Source organism: Callospermophilus lateralis, chromosome 10, assembly GCF_048772815.1.
Source record: "Callospermophilus lateralis isolate mCalLat2 chromosome 10, mCalLat2.hap1, whole genome shotgun sequence".
Classification (NCBI taxonomy): Eukaryota; Metazoa; Chordata; class Mammalia; order Rodentia; family Sciuridae; genus Callospermophilus; species Callospermophilus lateralis.
Window position 1 is genome coordinate 58,978,360 of NC_135314.1, and position 20,926 is coordinate 58,999,285.

At 41.8% G+C, this 20,926-nt stretch overlaps 1 protein-coding gene and 1 non-coding gene across 2 annotated transcripts in view; both read right to left on the minus strand.

Moving 5' to 3' along the window:
- Nucleotides 1-20,926, minus strand: part of Arhgap31 (Rho GTPase activating protein 31) — a 109,771-nt gene that overhangs the window by 78,171 nt on the left and 10,674 nt on the right. The window lies entirely within an intron of this gene.
- On the minus strand, nucleotides 10,038-10,144 carry LOC143409102 (U6 spliceosomal RNA). Its single transcript, XR_013092609.1, has one exon. It is a non-coding gene; the product is annotated as a U6 spliceosomal RNA (small nuclear RNA).

A 20,926-nucleotide genomic window follows, 5' to 3' on the forward strand; every position in this document is an offset into this window, starting at 1 on the left:
CTTAAATACCTTCTCTGTAAAGGGGCAACAACAGTATCTTTCCAGTCTGCCTCCTGGAGTCACAGGGTCTTGAGAAGATGAACAGAGATCACATGTGAAAGCATTCTTAAAATAGTAGAGTATTCATGGGCCTGAAGGCTGGGATGGATTCCTGTCCAGTTGTCCTAAGATACTCATTTCAAACTTAAAAATTTTAATTTCTCTTATTTTCCAAATCCAAGCAAACTTTTGTCTTAGCAACCGAAAGGAAGGACTAGAGCTTGTGTAGCATCTGTGCTGACATGTGACTCAAAAAAGTCACAACTTGCTGCACCCTCCATTACTAGATGGTAGTGATTCTGTGACTTGAGGATATTTAAATTTTACACTAACCAATGAGGCCTCATTTAAGATGAAAGTCCACACTATGCTATTACCAAAGTGAGGAGTAGTAATTATCACCTACCCCCATGGTCTAATTTTCATCTTTTAAGGAAAAGTATAGCATTCTCATTTAGCCATTCTGTTGATCTGCACACTAAAAAGACTGAATAACGCTGGCTTATTCAAAATAAGCTCTTAATTTACTAAAAAGGATAGTCCATTAAAAGTCATGCTCAAACTGGGCTTGGTGATACCCACCTGTAATCCCAGTGACTTGGGATGTTGAGGTAGGAGAACTGAAAGTTCCAAACCATCCTCAGCAACTTAGTGAGGGCCTATCTCAAAATAAAAAAAGACTGGAGAAGTAGCTGAGTGGTAAAGCGCCCCTGGTTCAAACCCCAGTAACACAAAATAAAAAAAGTCATGCTCAATGTTAAGTACTAGAAACTAAGAATAGATACAATTCTGTTGCCTTAATCTAGACCAAGAAATTGAGAAAATAAAGTATGTTTCCTCTGCCCAATCATTTTTTCCCTTCATCTATCCTTAAAATTTCTTTGAGGCTCTCTTCTGGCAGGTTTTTATTTATTTTTTAAGAAATAGATACAAATGTCCTTGGGAGGGGCAACAAGAACCAGATGTTGAGTGGAGCAACTGTACTCATCTTTTGGATTCCACAGATCAGGTTTAAAAGCTTTGGGGGATCCACATAGAATGGCTCATTTAATTTTTCTGAGAAAGGAATCAACCAACAGCAATGACAACTACCTTCATTTCATGAGAGAATGGACAGTTCAAAATAAATAAATCTACGAAGAACACGGGTCTCAGCATGAAGGAGTGTCCTTTTCAGGAAAGGACAATTATAACCTTAAAATTGTGATAATATAACCAGATAAATATATAACATGGCCCTACCTTTCCTATGGGTCTGCATTTGTGAGCCACTATGCTAGAGGACTGGGAGGGTTTAAAGTGAGCTGACAATGTTTGGGATCCTGGAGATCAGGCGGGGGCCAAAAATAAGAGTCTATTCTAAAAAGTGGAAAGAAAGAAGAGAGGACAGAGCTACAGTAGTAATTTTGCCTAGGATTGCAAACAACTACAGATAACTGAATGCTAGGCTACCAGACTTTAAGGAAATTTCATTCCTTGTCATTAAGCAGGATGGCGGGAGCCCCACCTATCCTAACTGAAGAAAGAAATCTCACAGTGGTGGAGTCCTCCAGCTAACTTTTCTCTTTCAGGCTGACTGTATCCTCAGTCTCTGAAGGGACCCTCCCTCCCATTTCACAGGAGGGATAGGGAAAGAGGAGGAGAGGAAGTGAGGAAACAGTGTCAACAGCTTGAGCATAAACTAGAAATACAACTTAGATGCAAGGAGGGGAGACAGAAATCTTACTGTAGGTAAAGACTTTGACAATGAAAGGAATCCCTGCCTACTTTTTAAAGGAAGTGAGCCACAAAAGTGAAGCAAACATTTGTTTTTAAAGATGCTGTTCATTTTGCCTTGAGAACCTGAAGCTCAGAGGCGCTGCCCAAGGCGACTCAGCTGGTGAGCTCCAGGGCCTAGCCCCCAGCCCCAGCTCCCAGGGTCCCCCACCTCGGGCGTTTCCTTTGGCCTCCCTCTCTCAGTTCACAGCTCTGTCCTGTGGAGCAATGAAAACAATATCCTTAGGTCATGAAGTGTCCCCCTCCCCCGCCCCCACCCCTTTCTTCCTTTACAGTTACTTGACAGGTTTCCCCTCCTCCTGGATGGGGTAAACAGAAACGAAAGCGAAATAAAATAAAATTTAAGAACTATCACTTTTGCTGCACTTTCTTCCTTCTTGCTAAGACTGGGCCAGGCCTGTACCCAGGTCCTGGGCTTGAGAGGCGCACGCGCGCTCCTGTGTCCTTGATGTGGCGACAGGCAGGGCCTCTGGCGGCCCCGGGGCTTCCCCACTCCCCGGACCCCTGCGCTGTGCAGCGATGCCGGCTCCGCCAGGCTCGAGCACCTCTCCACAGGCGCCCAGTGACTCACACGTCCCAGAGGGCGTGCCGGGAAGCAGCCGCGACACGCGGGGGCGCGAGGGCTTTCCCACCACCGCAGCGTGTCTGTCCCCAACGCCGAGAAGGGGATCAGAAACCGGTGGGCGGAGTGGCGCGAGAGGAAGTCGCGATGCGCGGGGTCCTTTTTCTTTGGAATGTGGCATTGACGTTGTCCGAACTTAACGTGGCCTCCCTTGGGGACTGACGGGGCGAGCGCTCAGCTAGACCCCAGGGCAGGTTAAGGAAGGGCACTTGTTGTCCCCACCCGGGAGACAGGCCACGGGAGCGCAGCGCGGGTCTGGGAACGGGACCTGGAGGAGGTTCGGGCATCGTTGGGCGCAAGTCCCCTTCTCCCCTCACCCCTGACTCGGAGCCTCGCAGGGCCTGACTTGAAGCCAGGTCAACAAGCAAACGACAGGAGGAGCTGGCTCAGGACGGCCTCGGAGCAAAGAGGGCTTTTGAAGGGAACGGAGTGAAAAGAGCCCTTGGCCAAAGAACCCCCGCCCACCTCCGCTTCCCAGCCAGCCCTTTCTCCATCAGAGATTCCTTTGTCCTCAATGTTGGCCTCTCAACACCCGCCTGGGAGGCTGGGGTGGGAGATCGCTGGGCAGAACTGTAGGAGTGGGAACAAAGACGGGGCCGTGGGTGGGGGCCTGCTGGGGGTTCCCATGGACAGCTCACACACACCCACGGGGAGCCCAGCTTGGCGCTCTGAGGGAAGGGCCGCGAGGAGGAATGGGGGCGAAAGCTCCTATCAGGCAAGGCAAGTTCATAAGCAAAATCTTGGCTCTTAAAGAGGAGATAAAGATGAAGAACATGGTACAGCAGTTGTCTCTGTAGATTAGGCACTGACTCTATTTTGCATTATCTCTAGTTTCATTTGTCTCCATGATAAATGCTATTTGTAGAGACAAAGAAAAGTCAAAGTTCCAGTCTCTGGTCCCAGCTCCCTAAACCCGACTCCCATCTTTGCTTTGCCAGCCTCATTATATTAATAATCATCAACCCCTTTTCTTTTCATGTTAGTTTGAGTTGCTTCAGCCCAATCAATAGAGTCCTGACTAATAATACACCTTTTAATCCAGTAATTTTATGTCCCAGAAGCTACTCCAAAGAATTATTATAATAAAAGATTCATATGACTCAAAATATTCACTATGATCTTCCTTGTGATATTAGAGGAATTATAAATATAAATGTCTTATATCAGAGGGGTCAATAAACTGGTACATTTATATGATAAAACATTACAGGGCCTTAATGTTTTGATAAGATATTTATATTTGTTATAAGATTTGATAACAAATATAGACTTAGGTTGTAATGGGAAATAAGTGAGATACAAAATTATATATTATATTAAATACACTGTGTAGAAAATACACATAGAAAAGAAAAAAAAAAAAAAAAACCCTGGAAGAAAATTTACCAAAACATTACATCTTTGAGTGATAGAATTACACTCAAATGTTTTTTCTCTCTCTGACATATATATTCCAGCTTCTCTACACTAAGGATAAGCATGTATTATTAATTAAAATATTAAAACACCGATTTTAAAAATTGTTCATAAAAATAAATAACTGCTGGAAGTCACCAGGCCTGCATAAAAGAAGAAAGAAAATGTAACTAAGCAATTTTTCCATTAACTGGACAATTTTTTATAATAAAAAAGGGTACCTGGAAGTTAAAGGGATGGGTAAAATTTTATGTTCACAAGATATTAATGAAAGGGAAGGGCAAGCCAGGAGTAGGCCAGAAGAGGAAAAGATATCTGCCCTCTAGAATACATAAAAAAGGAGATGATGAAATGGAAGCTGATTCCTGATTGGCAAGGTCACACTGAATCATGGGTAGACATGAAGAAGATTGGAATGGAACTTTTAATGGCAAAGAACACATTAAGAAACATGAACTTAAGGAGATAAGGGTGTAAAGGGTAAGGTAACAGCATCATGAAAAAACGTTTTTTTCTTTTTTGTGTGTGTGTGGTACTGGTGTTAGAACCCGGGTCCTTGTACATGCTAAGCAAGCATTGTGCCACTGTGACTCATCTTTAGTCCTTTTCATTTTATTTTGAGACATGTTCTCCTTAAATTGCCCAGGCTGGCTTCAGACTTATGATTCTCTTGCCTCAGTCTCCTAAGTTGCTAGGATTTATAGGCCTAAAAAAATCTTCACAATAAGTATATTGTAATTATCAGATTATTAATCTTAAAGGTAAGTGTGGAAAATGAATTGAACATGCTCACATTTGGCCTGACATTGTTGATACTAAGATTTTTTTGGGGGGGGTGGGGAGTGGGGGGTTACCACAGATTGAACCCAGGGGCACTTTACCACTGAGCTACATCCCCAGCCCTTTTAAATATTTTATCTAGAGACAGGGTCTTGCTGAGTTGCTTAGAGCCTCACTAAGTTGCTGAGGTTGGCTTTGAACTGGTGATCCTCCTGTCTCAGCCTCCCGAGATGCTGGGATCACAGGCGTGCCCCACTGCATCTGGCTGACACTAAGATTTTTATCCCAACCCAATCAAGATGATGATTATGTTCACTGGGGGTTGGAAGAGGCCTGAAAATCATGTGGCCCCCATATCTTGGGCCTGTTCTTCCTTTGCAGAAGCATGCTGTGTGCCCCTGAAGATCCTTATGAGCAGTAGAGAACATATACTAATTAGCAAGGTTTTCCCCACTTGAGAATTTTCCAGTCTTGTATGAGGGTCCAGTAGAGTGGAGAACACAGCAGTATCCTCTGAGTAACCTAACACTACAACTGTACTTTGAGAAATGGATGGAGTGTGAATTCTATTGAGGACCTGTGTTGTGTTAGAAGACAAAGATCTTGTTCTGGGAATGAAATCTAGGATTTTCTGGATGGTGGATATAAAATTTACCAAGCCATCTACAGAAAGTCCTGTCTGGGCTTATGGACGTCTCTATAGTTCAATTTCCCTCCTTTTTCCCCCTGCCAAGGGAGATGCCTTGCTGACTCACCTCTTTTGCTGATCTCACCATATGTGGGCTTTTTATCACTTTCCCTCTCCCACTTATTGAAAGTTGTACCCTTTCATGGGGGATGAAATGGGAAACTTTGGACCTTCCTGGATTCATGGCCTTCTTCTATCAACACTCTAGATCTCTAACACCGTCTCTGTCCAGTCTCCTTAACCTCATAACCTCTTTTCCAGTCACTGGAAGAGATTAGAGGGGGCAGGGCCACCTACACAGGGTTTTGTTTGTTTGTTTGTTTGTTTTTTTAAATTAATTTTTCTTACGATACTGTGGATTGAACCCAGGTTCATTTAACCACTGAGCCACATCCCCATCCCTTTTTATATTTTATTTTGAGTCAGGGTCTCACTAAGTTGCTTAGGGCCTCACTAATTGCTGAGGCTGGCATTGAACTTTCCATCCTCCTGCCTCAGCCTCCTAAACTGCTGGGATTACAGGTGTGCACTACAGCACCTTGCCCACCCAGGGTTCTTTTCAAGCTTTTGAAAGAAAAGGCTACTACAGCCAGGAGACAGGATGTGTCAGCACTAGGAAAATGTTAGGCTTCCTCCTAATACTTATTGGTTAAATGAAGATAAAGGAGCACAATATTTAGGTGAGGTATGACTTTGTGTTGGAGCCAAGAGGGAGGATGAGAACGGTCTTACTTGATATTCCACAATTCATGGGATACAGAGAAAGGTTATCTTCTTAAGATGTCTTGTGCTACAATGTGATTCCTTAATACCTTATTTCCACAATCAAATCAAAGAAGGTAGCAGACAAATCATCTTATTTAAAAATTATAATAGCAGAACAAAAAGCACAGCTATTTACTTTGCCTAAAATTATAACACCAACACAAGCATTTCTATGACACTTGGTCTCACAAAATAGAATTGTCTGACCTTGTCCTGAAAGAAAGAAAAGACACCACAACCAGCTCTTTAAAGACTACTTTTTAAAAAATATGTGATGAAATCCAGAAGGGGCTTTTATCTCATAACACCCATACCAGAAGATTAATCTCTGTGGCTGGCGTCTCGTTCTGATTGGGAATATGTTTGAGCCCAGCTTTGGAATCCTCTCTCTTCAGAACATCTGCTCCACAGTTGTTAATGTTTGTTTGGTATTGCCCCAAAGAAGGCAGCAGAAGGGAAGAATTCTTAACAATGAGTCCCAAGATAGATTAGACCAGCAGCGGTGCTTATTTTGAAAAGGCATTTTTTGGGAGCAATCTGACCTGTACATGAAAAAAAATGCACAGGTCGTTGGACTAAGAGATGGATGTCCATCTAATGCTGGAATGTAGTTTAGCTTGTTTTTACCACTTCTCAAAAATGTCCCAGAAATATTTAAATTATTACTGCATTCCTCACTAGCAGAACTTAGTTTTTGAGTTTTCATAGATTTGAATGTCTAACTCTAAACTAATTATAAGAAAGACTTTTACAGTATTCTAATAGAAGTATGCAAAGGTAAAAAAAAATTCCTAGTTATCTTAAAGAGAAAGTCTAAGTAAAATATGCAACTTCAGTCTATCATTTGTAAATTTCTATACCAGTCAAGAGGAGAACTGTCAATTCTTTAGTTCCATGAAACTGGGCTAAATTACTTGATAAGAAAGTAAAATATTTCCTTAGTTTCCTAAAATGAGGACAAAGTACTTCTTACTCCTGCATTTGTGGAGTAAAAAGTTATACAGAAGACAAAACTCAAGTTATTGTGTGATGTTTCCAGAAGAGATCAGAGTATAACTCTTCTGTCAACAATGTCATCTTGAAGTCATTCTTGCCACACATTCAAGAGTTCTAAGGGGGACAATGTATTTTGACTGAATTTTCACTTAGTGAAAAACCTTTGAGACCTAGCATTTGAAACGGTAGAAACAGCTGGGTTTAGGTTCAAAGCTCCAAAATTAAATTGAAAGAGGGAAAGACCCTAATCCTTCAGACCATCTGTTCAGAAAACAGTGAAGGAAACGACAACAGAGCCTTCAGCTGGGAACAGTAATGCCCTCCCAACTGAAATCTGCAAGCCCCTTTCCCCTGCCCACTTTCAACTGGTCCTCTCAATATCCCAATGAGGTCTATCGAGCTAACGTTTTTGTCCTCATGTTACAGATAAAGAAACTGAGGCTCAGAGAAGAATCTTACTCCATGTCACACCAAACGTCGTTACAAAGGGCAGGACTTCCACCTAGCTGACCGCTTCCCAAATCCTAACGTTATGTTATATTCCTCTGTATCAGCTTCCGATCCCCATTCTTCCTTCCTAACCTCCTTCCTTTCTTTTCTTCTTTCCTTTCCTCCCGCGTTAATTAGGATGCATCTGTAGTAGCAGATGTTGCTGGTGTTCACCTGAGAAACGTTTTTATCCATGATGGCAGGAGGGCTAACTATTCACAGAAATCTACAGCAGTGGTATTCATGTCAGTTTTATAGTCCTGCCTTATTTCTTTACTGTTTCTATTGATAACAAAAACTTTATGTATCATGGAAAGCATAAAGCGATACATTACACATCAGGGCTGACCCGTTTTTGCCAAATAACTGTGTGTGTATATGCTGCAGGGTTTTTGCGAAACGTCTTACCCAAAACAAACCACAGGCACTGCCCAGCGGAAGGGTTCTGGTAAGCCCAAAGGTGGCCAATCTGAGAAAGGAGGTATTGGTGAGGCCAGGCAGAGCAAAGGCATGAGGGATTGGGAGGTGCATGGTTAGGCAGGTGTAACCCTCAGACAAAAAAAGGTTTGCTGATCTGAAGACTTGAGCAGCACAGGTTTTCAAACTTATCTTTTTGAACATAAAATCCTTTGTTCAGATTAATGTCATCCAAAGCATTAAAACCAACAGCACTGAAGAAGCAGAGCTCTCCGGAAGCAGGGGATAGAACCCTAGGCTCCAAGGCTTCTCTAAGACCCTAGCTATGGGAATAGCATAGCACAGATTTAAGGTTATTGGTACATAAATATGCCTTAAAATAATCAGGCAAAACCAATTTCTTAGTATTAAAGTCTGGGCCCCCTAGCAACCATTTTGTCAAGAGCTCCTAAATCAAGTCCACTCCAACTCAGGGATTTCAGAGAGAAGAGACAGCCAGCAGGGATTCCTCTCCTTCCTAGAAACCCGATTACTTATCTTCAGAGCTGAGTTTACCTTAAGTAGGACAGGGGCTTTGAAAATAGATTTGGCTTCCTAACCAAATTGCTGGGGCTTATTGGATTGCTGTGGGCCATGTTCAGTTTATTCTGACAAAAGATAACATTTTTAAACAGAGAAAATTATTCTCAAAAGCTTCCCTCTGTGCGGCACTGAAAAACTGATCATACTTGATATTCCTTTAACTAAGCACTATTTTCAAAGCCCAGCCATTTTTGTGCTCATTATCTTTTCAGAGCCCCACCCCCTGAGACGAGCTGGATAGATATCACTCTCCCATTTCAAAGATAAGGAAATGAAAGCTGAGAAATACGAAAAGACTCCCTCAAGGTCACTTATGACTAACATGAGTTTTCTGATTCCTGTCCAGAGCTTTAAATATGCACGGTGTGTACACAGACCTTCCATCCTATGCGATGGTCAATAAAGGTCACAGATTTAGTGTTACCAGTTCTCTATCCTTGGGGGACATCAGTGACCTCATTATATTGTAGATCTAATAATTACCTGCCTCATCTACTTCAGAGGATATTGAAGAACATATGAGATGGTCTGGTAAAGAACGTGCTAAGGGTCAGGTACACGCCTTTCTCTCCTACCCCAATATTTTGGCAGGTTCCCTATCCTATTAACTTGGACCTCACTTTTCAAACCAAGTGAAATTCGTTTCACACTCTCTGTTGGTATAGTGCAAGTCTTACCAATGTCGGCAGCTGGCCCTTGGCCAGAGCAGACAGCTGGCTATGCTTTTGCACAATCTCAAACCAAAGCTCTTTTTCTTTCCATGTCAGAGATTTGAGGATGCACTGCCAAAGGTTTTTAAGGCTTCTTTACCAAGGCTGTAAGCACTGAGGATCAGGCTGATGCTTAAGACGGACCTCAGGGGAGTGAGGAGGAGGGAAGAGGGCTCTTTGTGGGGTCATCACAAGCCATGGTTTTGTCTTCTCCTTGGCATAATTGGAACCCAAATTTGCTACATTCACTGAGGGGGAAGCTGTTTTCTCCAGCTAAATTTAAAGGGGATGATTTTGTGGAGTCAGATGGCAATTTAATAGTTTTTTAAAAATAGGAGTTCAAAATCAGGTCTGGGCTTTTTATAGATGGAGGCCTCATTGGAGAGAGCAAGCTGCAGACGATAAAATTTGTTTGATGAGAACAAAATCAGAGTAAAGAGAGTTGGACTAATTGAGAGAATATGCATGCTTTGATAAAATGAAAAATCTTTGTTTCCTCAAAGTATAACCATTATACATGTTCCTTATTACAAAAAGAATTTCAAACAACACAGGAACATATCAGTGTATGCAGAAGAAAGAAAGAAGCATCTATTCAGAGAAAACTATTGGTTAATGCTTATGAATCAACCCTTCCAGGCCTCCTTTTATATGTAGTTAAAGTGGAATTATACTGTACAGGCAGTTCTGTGGACTCTTTTTACTTAATGTGTTCTGGATATCTTTCTATGCCATAAATATATGTATTTATTTATTTTAAAATATGGAAAGCTTCACTAATTTGCATATTATCCTTGCACAGGGGCCGTGCTAATCTTTTCTGTATTGTTCCAATTTTAGTATATGAGCCGTAACAGTGACCACCATGTCATGCGTGTAACTAGCTGTATAAAAAGGATATTCATTTCAAGCTGTGAGGTAGTCTTACAAATCCTCTTCCCTCCTTCCCTCTCAGGGATCCCTGATGCTACATGGTTCTGAGACACTTACCTATTTTTTTCTGGCCAACATGAACAGGCAGCCAGAAAACACCACCGGCCAGCTGCATCTTCTCAGGCAAATGACTTTACCCTCCAGGGCCTCAGGTTCACCATGGTTTAAATAAGAAGTTTGGATAGAGATTTTCTAATATTCTTTCATCTCTAAGATGTCATATCAGCTTCTAGTTCACTTATCTCTGTGTTTGCCTTGGCACTGGATAATCCTGGCCCTGTGTGAAAGGGGGCCCCCGTGGGGAGCCCCAGCTGTGCACCTGGATGATGCACTTGAAGCCCAGAAGAAACTTTGCTGATAGCAGATGGCTGAAGCTGGCAGGGCTGGGGGGAGGGGGAACAAGGTTGTATAGAAGAGTTATGTTAGGGAGAGCAGCTCTCCTGACTTCCTGCCAGTATAGCAGGGGGTGATGTCTATACGGAGGCATCAAATTCATAGCATACTTGACAGCCTTTAGGGCCTTTAATTTGCTTTTTGTTTTAAAGCCTCTTGCACACATTATCTTATCTAATTCTTGATCCTCAGTTTTAGATGAAGAAAACAAGATTCAAAATCAGTGTTGATTTGCCTAGGACCACATAACAATTATTTGCAGAATGAAGCCTCAAATCAGTGGGTTTTTCCTGCACCTCCACAGTTTCCACAGTGATGCACATAAATACGTGACAGATGAACACGTGTGCAAAATATCCACATAGAACATACTCTTCCATTCTGTGTCATCACAGACCTGAGACCATATGACCCTTCCCTGGACTCAGTCTTTCATTCAACATATATTTATAACTATTTTTCTAGACACTGTTACACAGTTCCTGAGCTCATGGAGCTGACCTGGATTACCTGCAGTCTAGGATAAGGTAGGGATGGAATGGAGGGATGGGTGTTGTATCCAGTCAGTGTGATAAGAGCAGGGTTGGACAAGTGCAGAGCAAAACAGAGCACACAGAAAGGGCACTTCACCCTTCCTCAGAGGGATGAGGGAAAATAGCTTGCAGGAAGGGGAGGTATCTGAGTGTGAAGCTGTATACCCTTCACATTCACTGTAAGAATCTACCAATATAACTATTTTTTATTGGTACGAATGGAGTACATTTGTCTTATGCATGCTGAGAAGTCATTGAAAGGTTTAATGAGTGACACTGATGGCAAGTTCTTATTAAGACATTCTCCTTTTGCTCACTTTAAGAATCTACCAATACAACTGTTTTCTGATTCTACTTTAAGGTAGATCCTAGCTGTTGTTTTTGCAAAGACAGAGATGTTCAGCTTTGTACACTTCTCTAGTTTAGGCCATTTCCATTCACCTGCTTTTCCACTCTGCCCGGATCCCTGTGGTCTATGCCAGGTTGGTCTGGATAATCACAGTGATCAAGATGCCATGGATATGCCAGCATGTGGGCCAAACAACTTCTAACTGTACGCTGCTCTCAGCCTCCACCTTAACCCAGGACCAATACCTCAGCTGACAGAATACTAATTGACCAGAAAACATCTCATCAATACTGGAACACAGGAACTGGGGTTGTGGCTCAGTGGTAGAATGCTTGCCTAGCATGTGTGAGGTACTGAGTTCAATTCTCAGCACCATATTAAAAAAAAAAAAAAAAGATAACATGTCCATCTACAACTAAAAATATTTTTTAAAAATACTGGAACACAAATTTAAACTATAATTAGAAATATGTGAGCTAGCAAATTCTACTCTCATCATAGGCAAGGGGAAGTTCTATTAATATTCAGTAAGTTATAGATAATAGAAATTACCAATGAATGATGCATGGCTCATATAACATAGTCAATAAAAGATAATTTATCAATATTTAGACAATAAGAGAAGTGTCTAGGGAAGTATGTCTATTTTCTTGCATATATCCAAAGTATCTTTGGAAAGATTTCCAAGAAAATTAGCAGTAATTTCTTCTGGGGAGAGGACCAGAAAGGCTGGTGTCAGGGAGGTGAAGGAGATTTTTAAACTATACTTTTTAGCATCTCTTATATTTTCAACCACAGGAATGTGATAGCTGATTTAAGAGAGAAAAATAACACTTAATTCATTCAAGCATGCAGTTAAAAGGAATAAGTTACAGCTATAATTACAAAAAACAGCTAGTTCTTGGGGATCTATTGTTATTTGAAGAAAGTGTTGCAAAACGTGTGATATGACTTTAATTACCCACTGTGTATTTTTTTAGTATAAGAACAGAGGCAGGTCTATGCTATCTAATGCAGTAGCCAGTAGCCAAATATGACTATGTACATTCAACTTAATTAAAATGAAAAGTTCAGCTTCTCAGTGGCACTGCCACATCAAGGGCTCAAGAGTCACACGTGGCTAGTGACTGCTACCTTGGATGACACATACAGAGCACATTTCTACCACTGAAAGTTCTGCTGGACAGAACTGGTCTAGATGAATCATCCCTGACAGATAATTGACCTGTGGAGCTATAATAACGTGGACAGGACTTCACAAATCTCCATATTATTTGGTATTTATTTTACAGTTACTTTTGTACTTTTACAAGAGAAAAAGGATGGCTTGCACCTGCAGCAGGTATTTACTCCTCATTAAAGCTGCATATTTTATTATTTTTTTCTTGACTCTTGACATTCCTCTCAGTATCCACAAAGAGTGGCCAGGAGAGCTGCATTAGTTTTGTGTCACTGATGGCGCTGAGGCAGGCTAGCCTTGCAAAGAAAAAAGTGAGCTGTACACTTTTGGAGGTTCAAGGGCATGGTGTAGACACAGGCTCAGCTCTGGTGGGGACCTTACAGCATAAAGGAAAAAGTTAGACTGGGAGCAAGAGACCAAACCACATAGAGAACCAGGAAGCCAGAGCACCCAGGCAAGTCCCAGCTGATGTAAGGATTTGCTGTTAGACCCCACCTCTTAAGGGACCCATCACCTCCCAGTGTGACCTCCCTGGAGATCAAGCCTCTGGCGGACACTTAAACTATATCCAAAGGAGCTACTCTGGTAAGGGTGTTAATGGAGAAGACCATTGTCCAGAATGGACACAAGCCTAGGAGCAGCCTGTTAGGCTGTGGTTTTCCTCATACCTTGGCTTGCTCCCTTCTGGACTGTTTTTCAGTCATATGGCAGGGGGGTGTGTGGGGGGGAATAATAGTTTAAGGGCCGGTTGGCTAGAGAAGTAAAGGCTGAATTACTTTTAGTTCTTGGCACTCTGGAATCTGGTGGAGCCAGGGAAGGCACTGGATTGGAAGGCCTACCTCCAAAGGACCCTGAGGTTTCCCAAGAGACAGGGACCTGGAAGGGTGGGAAATGACCCTACTCCAAGGTGGGGACAGTCATCCTGGTGGAATAGGAGGATAGAAGGCCAAGTTCAAGTGCGACCTTGGAGTAGAACTGGGGCTATCTGCTCTGGGGCTTCTCAAATTGGAGGAACGACGAAGATAAAGAGAAAGCTGGAAGAAAGAGATGAGATGCACTAGAAGCATGACCAGGAAGCAGGTGGAAAGGAACATGACAGTTTTTCACCTCAAATAAACCTTGGATTGGAAATGTTAAACATCCTCCTGGTTGTCATCCACAAAACAGAATGAGATGAAATTTCCTAAGATTATAAATAAATGACATACTTTGAAGCTCTGGTTTATAGTTGCTCTGGGCATGTCAACCTCCCTCCACCTGAAGAAATTTATTCCTTGACCCAGTTTCAGTTTTTTTCTCAACAGCAATAATAAAAAAAAAAAAAGAAAAAAAAAGGACACGATATTTTTAAATGTAGCTGTTTTGAGATTTCGCTTCCTTTATCAATCTGGAATTTCAATGGACACATTTGTCTTCACCCCTCTTTTCCCTGAAATATTTTGTTTGTTTGTTTGTTGTTGTTGAGATAGCAGGGTCTCCATAAGTTGTTTAGGGCCTAGCTAAGTCGTTAATGCTGGCTTTGAACTCGCAATCCTCCTGCCTCAGCCAGCCTTCTCAGTCACTGGGATAACAGGTATGCCACCCTGTGCCTGGCTTCCCTGAAAGATTTTAAAGGGTCATTCAACAGCCACATATTCCCATAAACATAGTCCAGGCTGGTAGGCACCTTCACCCTGTTCTCTTCTGAGAATGGCGATCCTGCATACTGTTTTATATCTCTACACCTTTGTGTGTGCTGTTCCCTCTGTCTGGGGTATCTTCTCTTCAGGAAGAGACCACTTGCCTTCTACTCATAAGATTCAACTCCTCTGAATCAGAAATGATGTCATCTACTTCCTATTGTGGTTGGTGTGAAAATTGGTTGAGGATGTATTCATCTCTTGCATGGAATTGTGATTCCCCCACAAGGTCAGAAAATGCCTGTTCATCCCTGAGTCCCAGTGGATCCAGTGTCTTAGTAGATGTTGGTGGCCTCTAATGTCCATCTCATGCTGCACTCCCACAATCACCATACCATTCCCTTTGCTCAAGTTAATGATATCATGAAGCCAGTCTCGTGCTACAGGAGAAAAAAATTGCGGTAGGTTGAGTAATGCTCTCCTCCCCCAAAGAGGTTTACATCCTTATTCCTGGAATCTGTGGATGCTGCCTTATATGGTAAGAGGACTTTGCAGATGTGATCAGTTAAAGATTTTGAGATGGATTACCTTGGATCATTTAAGTGGCCCTATGGAAACTACCGAGTCCTTCTTAGAGAGACAGGAGATCAGCAACCAAAGGAGAGAAAGCAATAGGAGAATAGAAGCCAAGGAAAGAAAGGTGGGTGGCCCCGAGTAGAGGCATAGGGCAACCTTTAGAAGCTGGTTCCTTCTGGAACCAGCCCTGCAGACACTTAGTGCAGTAAAAACAGAGAATGACCTCAGTCTTCAAGGAACTGATTTTCTTTCTATCAAGGGAGGAAACAACCTAGGAAACAGTAGAGGTGAGAGGTAATGAAGGTCCACATTTGGGTGGAAACACTGGGAATAGGGCTAAGTGACCAATGGAGGGGTAATACTGGCATTAAATGTACAGAGTGTCTGGGAGCTAAAGGCAGAGGGTGGGGAGTCTAGGTTCCCTCTGAACCCTTGCATTTGATCACTTTTTGCCTTGTTGGATTCCAACATGCTACAAGCCCACCCACTTCATCTAAGTGTCTGTCTTTCCAAACTCTCTTTTCTGCTTTAAAAATCCAATTTCTTCAGTTAACTCCAATTTAGTGTTGGGAAGAAGAAGCTGATTAGACTAATTCCTTCTAAGATAAAACCAATGGAGAGTGCCTTTAATCTTCCCAAGTATGTGAGCATTTACAAGGCATTATCTAATTCAAAGGGCCCTCTCTCTCTCTCATTGGTAGATTTCTAAACCCTGTCACCAAGACAAGAACTCCCTGTGGGGTGAATCCCTTGGTTAAGAATGTTTTCTGGGATCCAGATCTTCTTTCTTGCATACCACTGGGTGACTCTGAAATGTTTTCACATTATCATGGATTACTCTTCGGGAAGCCCTTCAGGTTAAGTCAATCAGTCTGTTCTTTGACCACTTAGGACCAACGAGCCTGGGTTCCCTGTGCAGCAGGGTACTAAGTTACCCACTGTTATGGCTTGTTCTCTGTTAGCCTCTCAAGTGAGGGCCTCCTCTGCTTGACTACAGGGCAAGTTAGGAAGGGATCATGGAGTGAGGTGGAACAAGACAGGGCCTGGTGAACCTTGATTGTAAGCAGTTATTGTGGTCTTAGGCATATCACTTTACCTCTCTAAGGCTCTATTTTCTCATCTGGAAAATAGAGGCAATAATAATACCTGCTTCCGATCATAATCCTTGACTTCAAAACATACTACCAAGCTATTATAGCCCAAACAGCATGTTTGACATAAAACAGACACATAGACCAATGGAATAGAATATTGGTCCCAGAAATAAATCCACATATTTATAGCCAACTGATTTTCAATAAAGGCACTAAGAACATACATTAAAGCAAGGGCAATCTCTTTACTAAATAGTGCTGGAAAAACTGGATATCCAAATGCAAAAGAATGAAACTAGATCCCCATCTCTCACCACATACATAAACCAACTCAAAATGGATCAAAGACGCTGGGCGTAGTGGTGCACGCCTGTAATCCCAGTGTCTGGGGAGGCTGAGGCAGGAGGATTGCAAGTTCAAAGCCAGCTTCAGCAATTTAGCAAGGCCCTAAGTAACTCAGAGAGTTCCTGTGTCAAAAGAAAAAATTGTAAAAAGGACTGGGGATGTTGCTCGGTGGTAAAGTGCTCCTGGGTTCAATCCCTAGAACCAACAAAACAAAACAATGGATCAAAGACTTAATATAAAACCCCAAATTATGAAACAGCTAGAAGAAAACATAGAGGAAGTGCTTCAGAACATTGATCTGAGTCAAGGTTTCTTGGATAGGACCCCAAAAGATAGACAACAAAAGTAAAAATTGACAAAAGGAATTGCATCAAACTAAAAAACTTCTGCTTAGCAAAGGAAACAATCAAGGTAGTGGATTGAGAACCTATAGAAACATTTGCAAACTATTCAGCTGACGAGGGACTAATATTCAGATTGTACAAGGTGCTCCAAAAACTCAATAGCAAAGCAAAACAAATAATCTGATTAAAACATGGGCAAGATGGAAGTGGCAGTGCACACTTATAGTCCCAGCAACTCTGGAGGCTGATACAGGAGAATGGCAAGTTTACAGACAGCCTGGGCAGCTTAGCAGGACCCTATCTCAAGATAATATAATAAAATGTGCTGGTGGTGTAGCTCTCTTGGTGGTAAAGCACCTCTTGGTGGGAAAAGTCAAATGATCTGAACTGATAAAAGAAAATGTGCAAAGAGCCAAAAGCATGTGAAAAATGTTCAATATTACTAATCATTAGGGCAATGCAAATCAAAATCACAATGAGAATATCATCCCACCCTAATTAGAATGGCTATTATCAAACAGACAAAAAATTTTTAAATGCTGGTGAGAATGCAGAGAAAGGGGAACTCAAACTGTTGGTGGGAACGTAAATTAGTACAGTCACGATGGAAAACAGTACAGAGTTTCCTCAAAGAACTAGAGATAAAATTATTTTATGACCCAGCAACTCCACTACTGGGGATAAACCCAAAGAAAAGCAAATCAGTATGTCAAAGAGGTCATCTACAGTGCCATGTGTATTGAAACACTATTCAAAATAGTTAAGATGTAGGATTGACCTAGATGTCATCAAACAAATGAATGGATAAGAAAATGAGGTATATACATATCGGAATATCATTTACCCATAAAAAGAAAAAAATCCTGTCATTTGTGGCAACACGAATGAGCTTGAAGGATTATGTTGAGTGAAATATGTCAGGCTTGGAAGACAGATGCTGTATAATCACATGTGGAAGCTGTAAAAGGTGATCTCAGAGCAGTAGAGAGTAGAACAGTGTTTACCAGAGGCTGCAAAGGGTGGGGGTTGGAGAGAGGATGCTTAAGGATACAGGGATGCAGTTGGTGAAGAGGAATAATCTCTGATGTTCAGTAGCACAGTAGGGTAACTATGGTTGATGACAATTAATTGCATATCTCAAAAAAAAAAAAAAAAACCCTAGTAGAGAGGATTTTGAATGTTTGTAACACAAAGAAATAAATGTTTGAGTGATAGATATGCCAGTGACCCTGATGTGATTGTTACACATTGTAGGCATGTGTTGAAATGTCACACTGTACCTCAAAAATATGTAAAATTATTATGTGCCAATTAAAAAAATAATACCTGCCTCCTAAGGCTGTTTTTAGAGACACATGAGTTAACATATGCACAAGACTTGGCAGGAGGCAGATTCTCAATAAATAAGAGCATGGTTCCAGCTCTTCTGTGGCTTCCTCAGTAGCCAAGGGGCTGAACACGTAATACTAATAGGTGGCCCTTAACAGCTTGTAATCTATAAACTTTGCTCAGGACAATGACATGTTCTCCACAGACCTAGACTTTATAGGGCTTTTGTTTGTCTGTTTTGTTTCCAGGAGCCCAAAAGGGAATTTAAAGAACATTTCCAGCCTCCTTTTTTTGGTAAGGAGGGGCGTGTAGTACTGGGGATTGAACCCAGGGCCCTGCGAATGGTAGGCAAGTGCTCTACCACTGAGCTACACTAGGAGTATTTCTGATAGGGTACCAAATTGGATTAAAATAACGTACTCACCAACTCTCTGGATTGGGGAAGACCTGAAAGATTACCAAGTAAATCCACTTAGTGCGATAACTTTCTGGAAGGAGGTAAGGAAAATAATGCCCTTCAAAGATGTCCACACCTTAATCCCCTGAGTCCTGTGACTTTGCAGGAAGATGTGATTTGATTAAGGACCTTGAGATGGGGCTAGTATACTGGCGGTGGGCCAAATCTAATCACACGTGTCCTTGAAAGTGGAGAGCCTTTCTCAGCTGTGCTAAGTAGGAGAGGCGACTTGGGGAGAATAGTGGGAGTCCTGCAGTGTTGCAGGCTTTGAAGTTAGAGGAAGGGGGCCTCCAGCCAAGGAATGCGGGTGGCTTCTGGAAGTTGGGAAAGGCATGGAAATTCTCCCCTAGATCCTCTAGAAAAGAACACTCCCCTGCTGGCCCCTTAACTTTGGTGAGACCTGTGTTGAACGCCTAATTCACAGAACTGTAAGTTTGTGTTGTTTGAAGCTATGACATTTATGATGACTTGTTATGACAGCAAGAAGTAGCTAACACAATGGGCAACAAATACAAAAGCCCAGAGAGGGCAGCATGGTCAAGTCCCTGCCTGCTAAACATTCTTAGTAACTGCACTTATCATCTGTAGCATTTTATAACCTGTCACGAGTTTGATCACCTTCATAAATGTATTTCTGTGTACAAACTTAAAATGTAGCACAGAGAAAAAATATAACACTCCATTTCATATATATAATAGGACCCCCAGAAGAGTACAGAATGGATCCTTGATCTGTCCCCCACCCCCAGCTTCTGTTTGTACAGCCCAGGACTGAGCACGGTTTGTAGGTATTCACACTTAGGTTTCCTCTCAAGCCAGAGTGACCTCATTCAGTCCACTTCAGTCAAAGGGCAAACAGCCAGGCATATATGAAATGGCATCTGCCTAGGCCTCACACCATTCGCTCAATGATGGAAATAGGCTCAATTTTTAGATTTATAATTTTCCTGAAATACAGATGGAAATTAGAAGGCTGGACAGCTGTCACTACAGTTATAGCCTTTTATCATGACCCCTCCTCCTTTTTATTTTAGATTCTTTCCTTTTTCTGATGACTAAAAAAAAAAGGTAAAATTTAGAAAGTTTGCCACAGTTCCACCCCAGACATATTTATCAACAGATAAGAATCTTGAAACTAGCTTTTTTAAAATCCATCCAATTAAATAAAATAAATAATTTTGTGTATATAAGGGAGATGAAAGAAGAGCAAGAGGAGGAAATGGGAAAAAAGGCCCTGGGAACACAGAGAGGCCTTGGAACACTTGCTCTCAGCTCTCACAACTTCCCCATCTGCGGCCCAGCTCAGGAACCACATTCCCAGTAACGAGGCTGAAGCAGGATAAGATTTCCAGTCACCAAGGAAAACACAACCACAGTTAACACTTACAGGAAGTTGTCGAAACCCTAGGGAGTGCAGTAGCTCCTGTGATCCTCACAATGACCCTAGGTCCCATTGACATCATAACCCCTTTACAGAGGAGAAAACTGAGGCACAGAGAGGTGTGGTAACTGGTGCATGGTCACAGACCTAGCACATGGGATTTGAACCCAGGCAGTCTATCAGCAAAAAGCCATATGCTTAACCACCTTGTTAACCTGCTTCTCAGAGACAGCTTAACTAACATCACTATACTGCATGTATTAATGCAGGAAAGCAAACTCACAGACTGGTTTATTATTTCCTCCCAAATAAGGAGGGAAAGAGAGGGGCTCTATCAAAAATTCAGCAAATTAAAACATCCTATTCCCACAATAAATACTAAAAGATTTCTTTTTCTGATTTAAAAAGTAAAAATCCATGTTAACTTTTGACATTTGGGGCAATATAAAAAGTACAATGAGGAAAAGAAAGTCATGTGGCTTTATAGAATTGCTTTTTCTATGACCTAGGACCAGGTATCTCCCTGTGAGATCAGTAGCCCAAGGATGCCATTATTGAGCCTGGAGCATTATCTTTGAAAAATGTGGCCTTTCACCCAGACTTACGAAAGCTGAATCTTTGAGGGACTAGACGTCAGAATCCTGACAGGCAGCTGCACTTCACAGCTAACAGCCTCATAAACTCTAGCCCACTCATAGAGTCACATGTTCCCCATGGACCCAGACACTGCAGGACCTATGCAAACACCCTTTGAAAAATTCTATTAGACGTTCATTTGGTTTTAAGGAGTCCAAAATGGAATTTGAGAAGTATTTCTAAGAGTGTAATAAATTTGACTAATATTTAATTTTAAAATTTAAATTTAAAAGTAAGAATTATATTGTAATTCTCAACCCTGGTTTTTGAAAGGAAAAGTTTGAGAATAATTGCCCAAAAGCTTAAGCGTGGTCTAGAATTCTTGGGTCCAGAATTCAAACCCACACTGTCCTCAGAGATTCTCCTCCCTTCCATTTTGAAACCAAATTGTCTTAAGGACAGCAATGACAAGGGATTGTAGAAACCAGGCCCCATTTGAAAGTCAAGGTTCAGATGGGGAAATACAGGCCTCTTGCA